Raw genomic sequence first — 13,614 nt, 5'->3', positions numbered from 1 at the left:
AACATGTTCTCTTCTAGGTTCTAATCACACAGAAATGGTCCAAATTAAATTAGCGTCGATAGAATGAAATTTGTAAACATAATTATCAAATTTTCATCAATATTATATGCTGTAATGTAAACTAGACGGTAGAACGACGGGGTTTGTACGGGACAAAAAAAACATACCCAGAATGTTCGTTGCCTCGAAAACATCTTCCAACCAAATTTACCCAGTCGGTTATTATCGGGCCAGATACAAATCGAGAAATCAATTTTTGGTTTGTTGAAAAACAATCCTGTCTAAAAATATTATCGGGAAAACATATATTTACAACCATTCTTCTCCCGAATTATTTCTGATGATACTCTTCCAAAATCTGGCTATATCCACCTATACTATCAAAACGTTAGAGGACTCCACATCGAAGTCGATGATTTCTTCATTTTAATTAGCGACGCTGCGACATTGATGTGGTAGATTTCACCGAGACTTGGCTCAATGTCCGGCTATGTTTAAGGTTTTGAACGGAAAATAATCTTTACCGCAATGACCGCGATCCCATTGGCTCAGGCAAATCAAGAGGTGTAGGAGAGAGTGTTCTTCTGAATCAGCAATGATCGATGAACGTGAGATTGAACAACTTTGAGTTAATGCGAATGGAGATAACCGAAGTATCTATCTTGGTTCAGTCTATATTCTCGCTGTTTTTTCTACTTCTCCGAAGTGCGTTGAGCATCATATTGATTCTGCATTCACAATATCCAAGAAACTAGCATCATTAGACTTTCACCTACTGCTCGGTAATTACAACCAACCCGGCCTTCGTTGGAAATGCCCCGCTTCTGGAAAAGCTCAACTCGATCATACTAGCTCTGTATTCAGGAATAACCGTGACCAGGCCTTAGACTTGGTGTTTGCTAATGTCGATGCAGTCAATCAGTGCGATGTGATCCAACCACCTAAAGCTGTTATCAAAGTTGATCCGTTACATCCTCCAGTACCTCCTGATGAACGAGAGTTTGATGTCTACCGCTCCTGGATGGGGTTGATGTGAGAATGGCTGTATCCCAATCAACTGCTTCTTACCCAACTTCAATCCACTGCTCTTATCATTCGTTCGCGAATTCGTCCCTCGTTCCAGTCCAAAGCGGAAATCACCCTGGTAGAATTCATGGCTTCATCGTTTATAGCGTAAGAGAACTGCAGCGCTGCAGAAATACTCCCGTATACGGGATGCGATCACCAGACAAGAGTTTGTTAAAGTCAGTCGACGGTTTTTGATCAGACCAAACATTTTTGGTCATTCGATAACGAGAAGCGCAATCTGCCAGCAATATTGAAGACATCTATAATCTTCTCACGTATCAGTTCTCTAACGTGTTCGTTATTTAGTTGTAGTGCTTCAGTCCTTGACGTGCGTGCAGGAAGCTCTGAAGTTTGTTCCTGCAAACGTGTGCGATATAAACATAACTACTTTCTCGCAAAATAAAGTTGCAGTTGCCTTGAAGCAGCTGAAATCATCGGGGTCTCCCGGACCCGATGGAATACCTTCGATTATACTGAAGAATTGCGCATCTACTCTTTCGAAATCGCGAGTACCTCAGACGTTCCCCAGGGCAGCAACGTCGGACTCTTGCTATTTTTGCTGTATTAAAACGATTTACGCATGATACTTTCTTCAGGATGCAGAATCGTGTACGCTGATGACCTTAAAATCCACCTTGCAGTTTGCTCAGTTGCTGATTGTATTGAATTTTAAAGCTGATTGACATATTTTATGTTTGGGGTGTATGCAACCGGCTTAGCATCAGCGTTGCCAAGTGCTCCGTAATCAGTTACAGCCGAAAGAACGCTTCGATTCAATACAATAATTTCTTAAACTGCTAGAATATTGAACGCGTAACTGTCGCCATAGATCTTGGTGTTCTTTTCACAGAACACATTTCAGGACCACTACAATAGCATCATTTCCAAAGCAAACAAAAACTTGGGATTTACAATGAGAATTGCAAACGAGTTTCGTGATCCATACTGCATGAGAGCTTTGTTTTACGCACTTGTACGTTACTTTGACGTCCGAACTTTGATGTCCACAGGGAGCTACAATATGGTGACAGCGGTGGGATTTTTTAGTCGCAGGAACACGAAAGGAAGACAACCGAAACAGAGATAAGCTGGCACAATATTACGATGCCATCATGCCCACTGACGTGCCCAGGCTGAGACACAATGAGGCATATACCCCACCTTCATTTTAAAATCTAATTTGAAACAAAATAATTTTAAATAACTTAGAAGTCCAAAGTTTTGAATTAAATCTGAAACTGTTTTTGCCATAAGTAAATTATTTGCGTGAAAATAGTTCCAGTTTCAAACTCAATTCTAATTTCATGCCCAATCCCAATATTTATTTCATGTTAATTTCGTAAGTCTAAGTATCAAGTTCAGTTCCGAATAGAATTGCAAGTGCAATTTAAATCGAATTTATAAATCCAATATCAATTAATCCATACCAATCTAATCCCACTAAATTAATCTAAATCCTTCCAAAATCATCTAAAACTAATCTAAATTGGAATAAAGCTACTTTGAATCGGTGCAAATTCGTCCAATCCAATACAAATCAGATTATGTCCGACCAAAATCATCTAAATCCAATAGAAATTAGTGCAAATCCAATCTAAGCCGGTCTGAATCCCATTCAAACAAACCCAAATCCATCTAAATTAGTCTAAACCCAATCGAAAATTGTTCGAATTCAATTCAAATTTGTTCAAATACAAACAAAATTAGTCCAAAACCTGTCTAACTCGATCAAATTAATCCATATGCGACCAGAATCACCCAAACCAAATTGAAATTAATCTAAATCGGTCCAAATCCTACCGAAATTTGTTCAAATCCAATCCAGATTAGTCCGAAACCAATCTAATCCGACCAAATTAGTCCTAATCCAGCCAAAATCATCCAAATCGAATCGAAATTGTCCAAAATCGCTCCAGTTAAATGCAAATCCGATGCAATCTAATCCAATTCCAATCCAAATCAGTTCAAATTCGACAAAAATCTTCTAAATTAAATCGAAACGAGTCCTAGGCTAGTGGAAGAAAAGCAAATCCGACCAAATCAGTCCAAATCCAACCGAAAGATATTGTCTAAATCGGTGCAAATCCAATCCAAATGGGTCCAAATCCGACCAGAATCATCCAAATGCAATCGAAATTAGTCCAATGCTACTCTAAATCACAATGCCGATCCAATATAATCTAAATCCGACCACATTAATACGAGTCCAATCGAAAGTTGTCTAAATTCAATAGAAATCAAATAGAAATTATTAAAATCTAATTCAAAATGATTCAAATCTGATCCTAATCAGTCCAAATCCAACTCAAATTAGTTCAAAACCAATCTAATCCAACCAAATTTGTCTAAATCCGATCAGAATCATCCAAATCGAATCGACATAGGTCCAAAGCTAGTCTAAGTTAGTGCGATATCAATCTAAATTAGTCCAAATCCAATCAAAATAAATTTTAAATCAATTTTAAATCTCATCCAAATTAGTTCATATCCGATCCAAGTTAGCTCAAATTTACTCCAAATTAGCCCAAATCCGATACAAATCTGACCGTGCCAAATCTAAATGAAATCAATTCCGACCAAAATCATCTAAACCCAGTCGAAATTAAACAAAACCCCATCCAAATTTGTTCAAATCCCACTAAAATTAGTCCAAATACTATAAAAAATTATCCAGATTCAATCCAAATTTGTTCAAATCCAATCTAATGCCATCAAATACATTCAAACCGGCTAAATCAATTCAAATCCAGTCAGTATCATCCAAATCCAATCGCAATCAATCAAAACCCCATCCAATTCAGACCAAATCCAATACAAATTTGTCCAAATCTAAAACAAATGATGTAATAATGAAGTGATGGAAAACTGGCTTGAAAAAAAAATTTTGGTGACACAATTGGAGGGAAAATGGGACGTAAAAAGACAAAAAAAAAGTGGAAAAGAAGAAAACGGCAGAAAACTCTGAAACAGACTGGAGACTGGACAGAAAACGGAAGATAAAAGAAGAAAAATGAGAGAAAACAAGGAAAAACGATCAAGAAAATTGAGGACAAACTGAACAGCCAAAGGGAAAAAACGGAACAAGAAAGGAAAAAACGGGATAGAAACGGGAGGAAAAGAAATGCAAAAAATGCGGAAGTAAGCCAAATCGAGAAACGAACAGAACAGAAAATAGAGCAAAAAATGGTGAGGAAAAAATAAAAACGGAAGATAAACAGGATAAAGTGAAAAAGGGAACGTGACTGAAAAGGAGCAATAATAAGAGAAAGAACGGAACAGACGCAAATTAAAAAAATAGAAAAGCAGTTAATGGGATAGACGGAAACAAAAGAGAAAAAAAAAGAGAAAGAGGAAGCAGTGGACAGAAAAAAATAAACGAGAAAGAAAAGGAGAGAAAACGAGACAAGTAGACGGGAAAGACGGTACCGGAAAAAAAGAACTGAACAGAATGGTGGGAAAACAGAAAAGAAAAAGAGAGAAAGGGAAAACAAAAAGGAAACAAGAGAAAAAAAGAAAAAGAAAAAGAATTAGAGAGAGAAAAGAAAATCGATGGAGGAAACATTGAACATAATGGAAATGGGAAGGGAAAATGGGACAGAAACAAAAGAAAAATAGTAAAAACGTTGAAGAAAGAAAAGATGACAAGCGGGAGATGAAAAATGAAAACCGGATAAAAGGAAATAGGGAAAAAATGGGCCAAAGGGAATAAACGTGTCAGAAAAGAAGAAAAAACAGTAACCCAAAAGAGAAAAAACGGAGCAGGCGAAGACGAAAAAAGAGAAGGAGTTAGAAAAAAATGTCAACTGAAAACAAAAAAAGGAAGAAGGGAAAAGAACAGACGGAGAACGGGAATGAAAATGACAAAAGATTATGGAAAACAAGACGAAAAACCGAAAAACAGAACCATTAGAAAAACATGCGACAAGAAACGAAAAAAAACGAAACAATGAAACAGAAAACTAAAGCTAAAAACAGCCAAAAACGGGTGGAAAAACAAGAAAAGTGACAACAGAAACCAAAAAAATAATTACTCGATTTACCAGGCCAAAACATTCTTCTGAAAGGCTGGTTGCCCCACCTTTTATTGATGTTTGGGCACGCTAGTGGCTAAAGGGTTGCCACGCGGCGAAACTGCACTAAGTGAAGAGAACGCGAGTGACGTTCTTCGCTTAGCAAACTTTGTCTACCAATTTGTAATGCTTCGCCTGAGAGTACATAACGGTTTGAAAAATCATCAGGCAGACATATACTTATGTATTCTTAAAACTTAATGTTCTTATGACTATTTAACCTCGTGCACGTGTTTTTTTTCAAATAGCATGCATTAAAAGATGACAAACAAATAAAATTGAAATATATGTGCAACGTGTAGTCTTTCTGCCATCCTTATCGGAGAAGGTCGATTTGGATCGATTCGCTTGCGTCGAATGCTTCGATTACTTTTTACACATCTGTCTCTCATAATATTGTTTAAGACAATAATCTGCAGCAATTGCTAGATAAAAATTTTAGCTTTTAGCGTGTTCCAGTCAAATAATGCCGATATTTAACCTAGTTCGATTACAGAACTTGGGCATCCGGATATACCTACAAGCTAAAAGTGGCAATTTTGGAAGCGTGGACGGATTTTCAAATGGAAAATTTAAAGAACTTGATTGGCAGTGTGCCTAAACCGATTTTATATATCATCAAGCGGGTTAAAAAACCATCTAATTATTAAAATGCTGAAATATTCAGAAAAAAAGCTAAATATGATATCAAGTGTAAAGAAAGTGTAAAGTGTATAGCCACTGAATTTGCTCACCACAGTTATAAAATGTGCAAGATAAGATGTGATGACTTTTTTGTAGGAAACCAGAAACAAAATTTTTGCACACTGTCGAACATCTAAAAGATTTCAAGCAAGCAAAATCCAGATTTTTCTGGTACCTAGTATGGGAAGTCCGAAGTTCAGAAAAGTTACCACCTTATTTTTCTCTACAACGTAGATTCGGACAAAATTTCCCCCACCAATCGAAGAAGGTCAATATGCTACCGGGAGAAAAACATCCTCTGTTTGCGGTAGTCGGTCCAAAAAGTGTACTATTTTATGTTCTCATAATCAACCGACCGCTAACTTGAAAACCGGTACGCTCCAGATCAAGTCGAAAGCCAGCTGGCCACAGAAAGGCAAACAATCCCGCCGCCGTCGATGCCACCGCCAGCGGCCTCCTCGGTCAGTGAACGAAATGTAGCGAATAATAACGACCGACGAAGTCGCTGTTTTTTTCAGCACATTTTAATTCACAGATATCGACAGACTGGACTGACATGTCCTTGCATGTATCGATGGCCGATGGCTTTCGAAGCGGTATGACACGAGCCACTGTATCTAATCTGCCTCAATCTGTGCGCGCGTGTTTCACCAGAATGGATGGACACAACACTTCGCTCCGTCGGGACAGCGCGCAGGTGCATTGTGTGATACGCAGAAATGAAACGAAACACACCGACCAGCCAGAGTCAGCAGCGGTTGACTGTCGGTTCGTTACGACGATTGCAATAAATAGGACTGAAGAAAGGGAACACTTAAAGTGTTTAATGGTTAATGAAATTACAACAAACCCTTCTCTTCTTCCTGTACAGGCAGTTGTCACTTTCAAATCATTTTCATGCTTGCAAACGATTCGTGGATTCACAAAAACAATTACATTACAACATTAAATAATACATAAACTGTAAAGAAATTTCCATAAAACCTGTGCGCCGGCTATCGCAAGAACTCATTCGCTTTCGCTGATAGCAGATAAAGATTTATACAAAATCGTGACAGAATTATTTGACTTTTTCCTAGAGAATTTGTAAATATCGTGGATTGTGTGTCAAATTGGGATCAAAAAAACCAGAAGAATTTCACAACCATTCAAGTGTCCCACAAGGGAGTAAATTAGGGCCATTATTGTTCACGATATTTACGATAGGTTGCAATCTTTTGTATGCCGATGACTTCAAAATTGTTTGGGTATTCAAAACGGTTTATCAAACGGGTTTTCAAGTACGATAATAAACATGATCTAGTTGGTTCAGTCAGGCGGCAGCTTAGTAAACACTATGGCGGCTAATTTTAATTTGCTGCCACTTGCGTTTCGTTCAGCGTTAGTCGAATTGAATCGAATGTCATTGGAGTTTTAAGACGGGCCTTTTGCGGCATGTGACTCGATTCGCAGAACACCAAAGTAAGATCCCAAAACCCCATCATAGACGACTCTGTAAAACAACGTTTTATAGAATTTATAATTATATATCAATTTTTTTAGTAGAATTTGCGAATAATCGAGAAAAAAGTGGAAGATTGCATCAGAGACACTGCCGCCTATGGACGTGGGTCCACGCAGGGCTATTACAATAATGTTCAGATATTGTCAGCCCCATGTTGAATTTTGGGCTGACAAAATTGGGAAACTAACAAAATCGGGAATATTTTTTTCGAAAATTTTTCAACATTCAAGACTTAAGACCTTGCAATATCGAAAACTTCTACTGAAAATTAAATTTTAACCCTCAATTGGTCAACCGAAATCGTTAAAATCCGTTTTTCTATTTTAGCTGTTTTTGTAGTTGTTGCATAACTTTTTCTCTGTTTAACTGTTACTGACTTTTTCGCGTTACTGACAATTTCTCGGTTGGTACCCGAGTGCTTTAGTAAATTGTGGGTTGGAGTCCCACTACCACAAACTACCCAATATTTTTAGCCGAAGATCAAAATTTTCCCAGTATTCAGTCTAAAATTTTTCGCACCAAACGCTCCTCTGCTTTAATAACTTTTTCTTGTTTTACAAAGTTATACAAATAGTAAAAATACACAACATTGCTGAAACCTTTGGTTGTTTAGAAACTATAGAACTTTTACTATAAAAATATTACAATTTTGACTCCGAATTACTCGCCAGAAGGCATCATTTTATTCAAAAACTCTTTCCACAAAATCAGTATAGTTTCAAGCAGGTTGAAAAGTTTTATAACCCATGTTTAAAACCACAAAAGTTAAACAAAATTTATAGGCTGACAAAATCGGGATAAAAAGCTGATACAATCGGGGGTAGACAAAATCGAGAGCTGACAAAATCGGAATATTACTGTATTTATAAATATGCTTTTATTACGTTTTTGGGAGGCAGTTTATGATACGAAAAATAGATGATTACATAACGGAAAGTGAAATAGAATAGAACGGTCGATTCAACTAATGCTCACTTGATAAAATATTTTTTTATATTAAAAGGGTTTGCGGAATTTGTTTTACAAACAACTACAATTGTATTAAAAATTTTACGGAACGGATCGAGTTTCAAAAAATATTTAGCAAATTTAAAACAAACCTCGAATTGAATAACTGAAAACTGATTTCTAAATTAAGCTTGGAACACAAACATAAATGAACTTTGTGCTACAGTTATCGATGTAAGGAGTTCAGTCGAAGTAAAGACGACTTTATATGTTTTGAAGAAAATCTGACAATCAAAATAAAAATTTATTCGCATTGGTCCAAATATTTTATGGTCTGTCACATAGCAAATTTTAAAAGCACTTGCACTTTTTTGTGTGTCATATCCTTGCACAGGGGCCATACTTCTCTGTCTCGTTCCAATTTTAGTATATGTCCACCCGAAGCTAGGATTGCAGGGTGGCCACAGAACTTCTTGAAAAAAATTCCCGACTTTTTCCCGACCAGATTTAAGTTTTTCCCGACAGAAACTTCCTTCGTTTTCCATTATAAAATAAAGGTAACATATGCTGTGTATATTACAGAGCAAAGCTCAAGGATCGCAACTATCACTCTACTATGAGTCTACGGCAGGGCTTCGACCGATCCTTTTTTTCTTCCGCAGTCACACCAACGCGCATTCAAGTTCACACCGTCCGTTTAGAGGTGGAATACGAATGCTATGCATAACATAACTGGCATTTTGCTCAGTCAAACGCCGACTGCACGCTGCAGAACGAACGGCTTCTAAAACTTTTTGACATTTTCGTTTCGATTAAGTTGCCTTTACCGTTTGGAGCAGCGAATGACTGCAAAACAGTCAAATGACTGGCAATCACCACGCTACGAAAAGCAACCGCACAATCGTATGATTCAATACTACAAAAAAACAACCACTACATGTGCATGGAAGAAGTCGGTCGGACTCCGTCCAATACAAACGAATATTTTGCTTGCGTCGGACCGACGTCTGGGTGACAAACTTTTACTGTGAGCAGCCGATTTGGAGACAAAAAGAGAAACGAAAAAATACGTCACCGTATGCTTCCAGTCAGTTTGCAGTTTATATTCTCAAAGCGCAAAGCAAAACGGGAGATCGACTGTTTGCTTTTGCTGAGATGCCGCATGAATTGTACGACGGCAGCAGCGCAAGCGCAGATTGACTGGAAAGTTCGCATTCACGGCAGTCACATTCAACTTGCGATCCCTTTTTAAGCCCTGGTCTATGGAGTGCACTCGTCGATTCTGCCACGAAACAGAAGTGGAAGTTCAAATAATGTAGTAGCCGAAAAGCAGGTATCTTTATGGACAGCCTGGGCACGACTGGTTCTTAAGTCCACTAAGTATGCATCCAAATTAGTTTAACAGTGCAGCACAACTAAGAGAACTTTCCCGCCAAAACTAAGTTTCATTATTCAGAGTGCCTGGACACTGTAGAAACGAGAGTAATGAGCTTGCTGACAGCCTAGCGAAACAAGGATCAGCTCAGACAGCAGCCCGTCAACGATACGCCAAGCTGGGGAGGGCTGTTAAGAAGTCCTATAAGCCAGGGTTAACTATCTATGTGATGAATGACGACGTTACTTTTTGCAGCCTTCTGCTAGTGGCAAACCCTTCTTTGTCAGCCCAGATGATGCATCTGCTTTTTAGCATTATATTAGCAATAAGAAAACCGCAACTTTCCGATGGAATGGATGCAGGGCATATTTTTCAAAGTCCCTAAAACAGGAGACCTAACTGAATGCGGTAATTGGCGTGGCATCACGTTGCTTTGTATTACTCTCAAAGTACTCTGTAAGGTAATCCTTAATCGAATCCGGTAGAAAATCGACGCTGCTCTCCGGCAATAGTAAACTAGATTCCCTGCCAATCGATGCCTGGATCATATGTTGGAGCAAGTCATCGAAATTCCGACCTGTTTTCTTCTGGTATTTGGTGATTTTGAGAAAGCATTCGACCGAAACACGAAAACACCTGGGGCGCACTAAGGCGTAGAAGAGTTCCTGATAAAGTAGTCTATCTCATTGTTTTAGTGCAAATTGCTGCACGATGGCCTCCTATCGGACCCCATATGTGTTACTGCAGGAGTGACATAAGGCTACATATGTACTGTCAACTGTAACTGTTCCTCGTTGTGATGGACGAGGTTTTAATTGGAACCATTGACAGTGAACCAGACCGAGGATTACCCTGGAGTCTTTTGACTTTCGCCGACGACATTCTCTTGCTCTGCTGACGACAATATGATATGCAGAATAACCTTGATGACAACTACAAGATAGTAGGTCTCATATTCAACGTTGCGACGACCAAGTCAGTGAGATTAAACATTATTACTTCATTCAATTTCAAAGTTAGACCCACGTATCAAGATGGCCAGGGATTTGGGACTTTGGAATTTGGGGTTAACACACAAATTACCGTACCGATCCTAACACGGAATTTCAATTTAAACGTTTATTGATAACTGCCTCCTCCCAGTTGGTCTCGTGGTACGATACTGATCAAATACACTAGTCGTTGTATGATCGAATCTATCATATTTTCTACACGCTAACAGTTGGCCACAAAGTCTGTCAAACAAAACGTTAGGAGGCCAAATCACTGACAAACTGACACTGGCATTTCACTAATGACACATAAGATCTCACAGGCAAGTTATTTTTAGGCTATGCTACAACACAGAGCAGGGTCAGAAGTGCGTTCCAATCACCGCAGGGGTTCCGCAAGGTTTCATACTGGGCCCGGTGTTGTGGAACGTCATGTACGAAGAGGTGTTGAAGCTAAAGTTCTCGGTAGGGGTGGTGATTGTCGGCTTTGCGGACGATATCACCTTGGAAGTCTATGGTGAATCTATCAGAGAGATTGAGTTGACGGTTGCCCACTCTACAGGCATTGCTGAAAATTGGATGCGATCCAGGAAACTGGACCTAGCGCATCATAAAACGGAGGTTATCGTGGTGAACAACCGCAAGTCGGTGCAGCAAGTAAATATCAGCGTCGGGGTCTGCACTATTTCGTCAACGCGGTCCTTAAAACTTCTGGGAGTCATGGTCGACGACAAGCTCAAGTTCGGGAGCCACGTCGACTATGCCTGCAAGAAGGCTTCCACAGCTATTTCGGCATTGTCTCGTATGATGTCTAATAGCTCTGCGGTATATGGCAGCAAGCGAAGGCTATTAGCCAACGTGGTCCAGTTCATACTCAGGTATGGCGGGCCGGTGTGGTCATCGGCGTTAGGCACCAAAAGCTATCTAGCTAAGCTGGAAAGCACCTATCGTCTCATGTGCTTAAGAGTGGCACAGTTTTACATGACGCAATCTGCGTCTTAGCGGGTATGATGCCTATTGGTATCATCATCAGCGAGGACGTAGAGTGCTTCAACCAACGTGGAACTAGAGGCATACGGAGTACCACAAGACCGGCCTCGATGACCACATGGCAGCGGGCATAGTATGATTCCACAAAAGGCCGGTGGACACCTCGACTTGTCCCGGAACTATCCGGGTGGGTCAATAGGCGCCACGGCGAAGTCAACTTCCACCTGACAAAGATTCTGTCAGGGTATGATAGTTTTAGACAGTATCTGCACAAGTTCGGGCATGCGGAGTTCCCCGCGTGTCCCGAATACATGGAAGTAGAGGAAACTGCAGAACATGCTTTCTTCATATGCCCTCGTTTCGCGGGCGCGAGAAGCAGCATGATGGCAGTGAGCGGACAGGACACTACTCCGGATAACTTAGTCCAAAGGATGTGTTCCAGCTCGGACGTCTGGGGAGTGGTCGTCGATCGGGCGGTCGGGATACCTAGCCCCACACCCTGAGTTATCTTCTCAGGTGTCTGATAGTAGCGTATCTTCTCAAGTGCTTAGCAGATTTTTGATTCCAAGCCCAGCGACGTACCTTAAAATCAACTGGAAGGTGAAGTGTCCACACACCACTATTACGATACTGATTAGCTGATACAGAGAGTGCCATACGCTCACAGTTATAGACGGTTTTCAGTTCGTCTTTGCAGGTGGAGGAAATTCCTGGTACGAAGATTTCATCCGAGATCTAAAGATTCGTGTGTCTCAGAATTGCAGGGGTGTCGACATGTCTCCCAGATTCTATCAAGGAACTCAATTCCTGACTTTTTCCCGCATTTTTCCCGACAGGTTCCAAATTCTAATTCCCGACATTTTCCCGCATTTGCCGCTTTTCCAAAGTCTGTGACCACCCTGGGATTGTAGTGCAAGCAAGAAACGAATATTCAATGGTCTTTGAAGACAATGAATGTCGTAACAAGAAGAATGCGGTGGAACAGCAATGAGAAAACTTTGATAATCAGCTGATTTTACTTGAAAGTGAGTTGGCGTTGATTGAAAAATAATTGAAATATGAATGAGCGAAACACATTTTCTGTCAAAAATATGTCGCAATATGCAACCTGCAGTTTTATTAAATACACCTGGACAAATTAGGGAACTTTGCTTTCCAACTCCTTCGAGTTGCCATCCTGAAATTGTGTACTTTTACATATTATTTATTGAATGTTGACTATGCAAAGCGCTGGTAGTTAGTAGTATTAAGGGGAAGGACTATATCTATAGGTTACATCCGTAGTCCTACGCCAAGTCTATCTTTACACACTTAAAAAATAGCACCGAGTTCGGCAAAATTTTGTCGAAATCTCAACAGCCGAACGTTCGGCAAAAATGTCGATGATGTATATCGACGTTTACGGATCTTTAGTAACGTTTGGCAACATAAAAAATGTTACCGAACGGTCGGCTGTTGAGATTTCGGCAAAATTTTACCGAGCTCGGTGTTTTTATTTAAGGGTGCATGACATAAACCCTTCTAATTTCTGTCGTTTTTCATTTTATTTTTTGGTGGTTTTTGTCGCTTTTGTAACGTTTTTTCGGCGTCTTTTCATTGCATTTTTGTCGTATTTCGTCTTTTTCATCGCTTTTTCGCCATCTTTTCTTCGATTTTTCATCATATCATTGTTGTCTTTTCGCCGTCTTTTATCATCTCTTTGTTGCCTTTTAGCGTATTCGTCGTCTTTTTGTGATCTCGCTGTCGTGTTTTCGTTATCTTTTTAAGGTCTTTTGTCATGTGTTCGTCGGTTTTCTGTCATTTTTCGTCGTCTTTTATGGTGCTGTTTTGGCGTCTTTTTTTCGTTATTTTGTTGTCTGTTCCCGTTTTTTTTTTTCGTTTCTTACCGTGTTTTGTTTTATTTTGTCGTTGTTTCAGGGTGATTCGTTGTCTAACAAGCCAGTCTTTGCAAGTTCGTATCTCAGCTGGAAGAGGCTGTAAGAG

The 13,614-nt window shown here is 39.6% G+C and overlaps 1 protein-coding gene and 1 non-coding gene across 2 annotated transcripts in view; both read right to left on the bottom strand.

Annotated features, from left to right (window-relative positions):
• The window catches only part of LOC128733300 (nuclear factor of activated T-cells 5), an 83,593-nt gene that overhangs the window by 49,505 nt on the left and 20,474 nt on the right, over positions 1-13,614 (bottom strand). The window lies entirely within an intron of this gene.
• On the bottom strand, positions 8,621-8,725 carry LOC128733238 (U6 spliceosomal RNA). The gene has a single exon (XR_008411912.1). It is a non-coding gene; the product is annotated as a U6 spliceosomal RNA (small nuclear RNA).

Source organism: Sabethes cyaneus, chromosome 1 (genome assembly GCF_943734655.1).
Source record: "Sabethes cyaneus chromosome 1, idSabCyanKW18_F2, whole genome shotgun sequence".
Classification (NCBI taxonomy): Eukaryota; Metazoa; Arthropoda; class Insecta; order Diptera; family Culicidae; genus Sabethes; species Sabethes cyaneus.
This window is presented reverse-complemented; position numbering and strand designations above follow the sequence as displayed.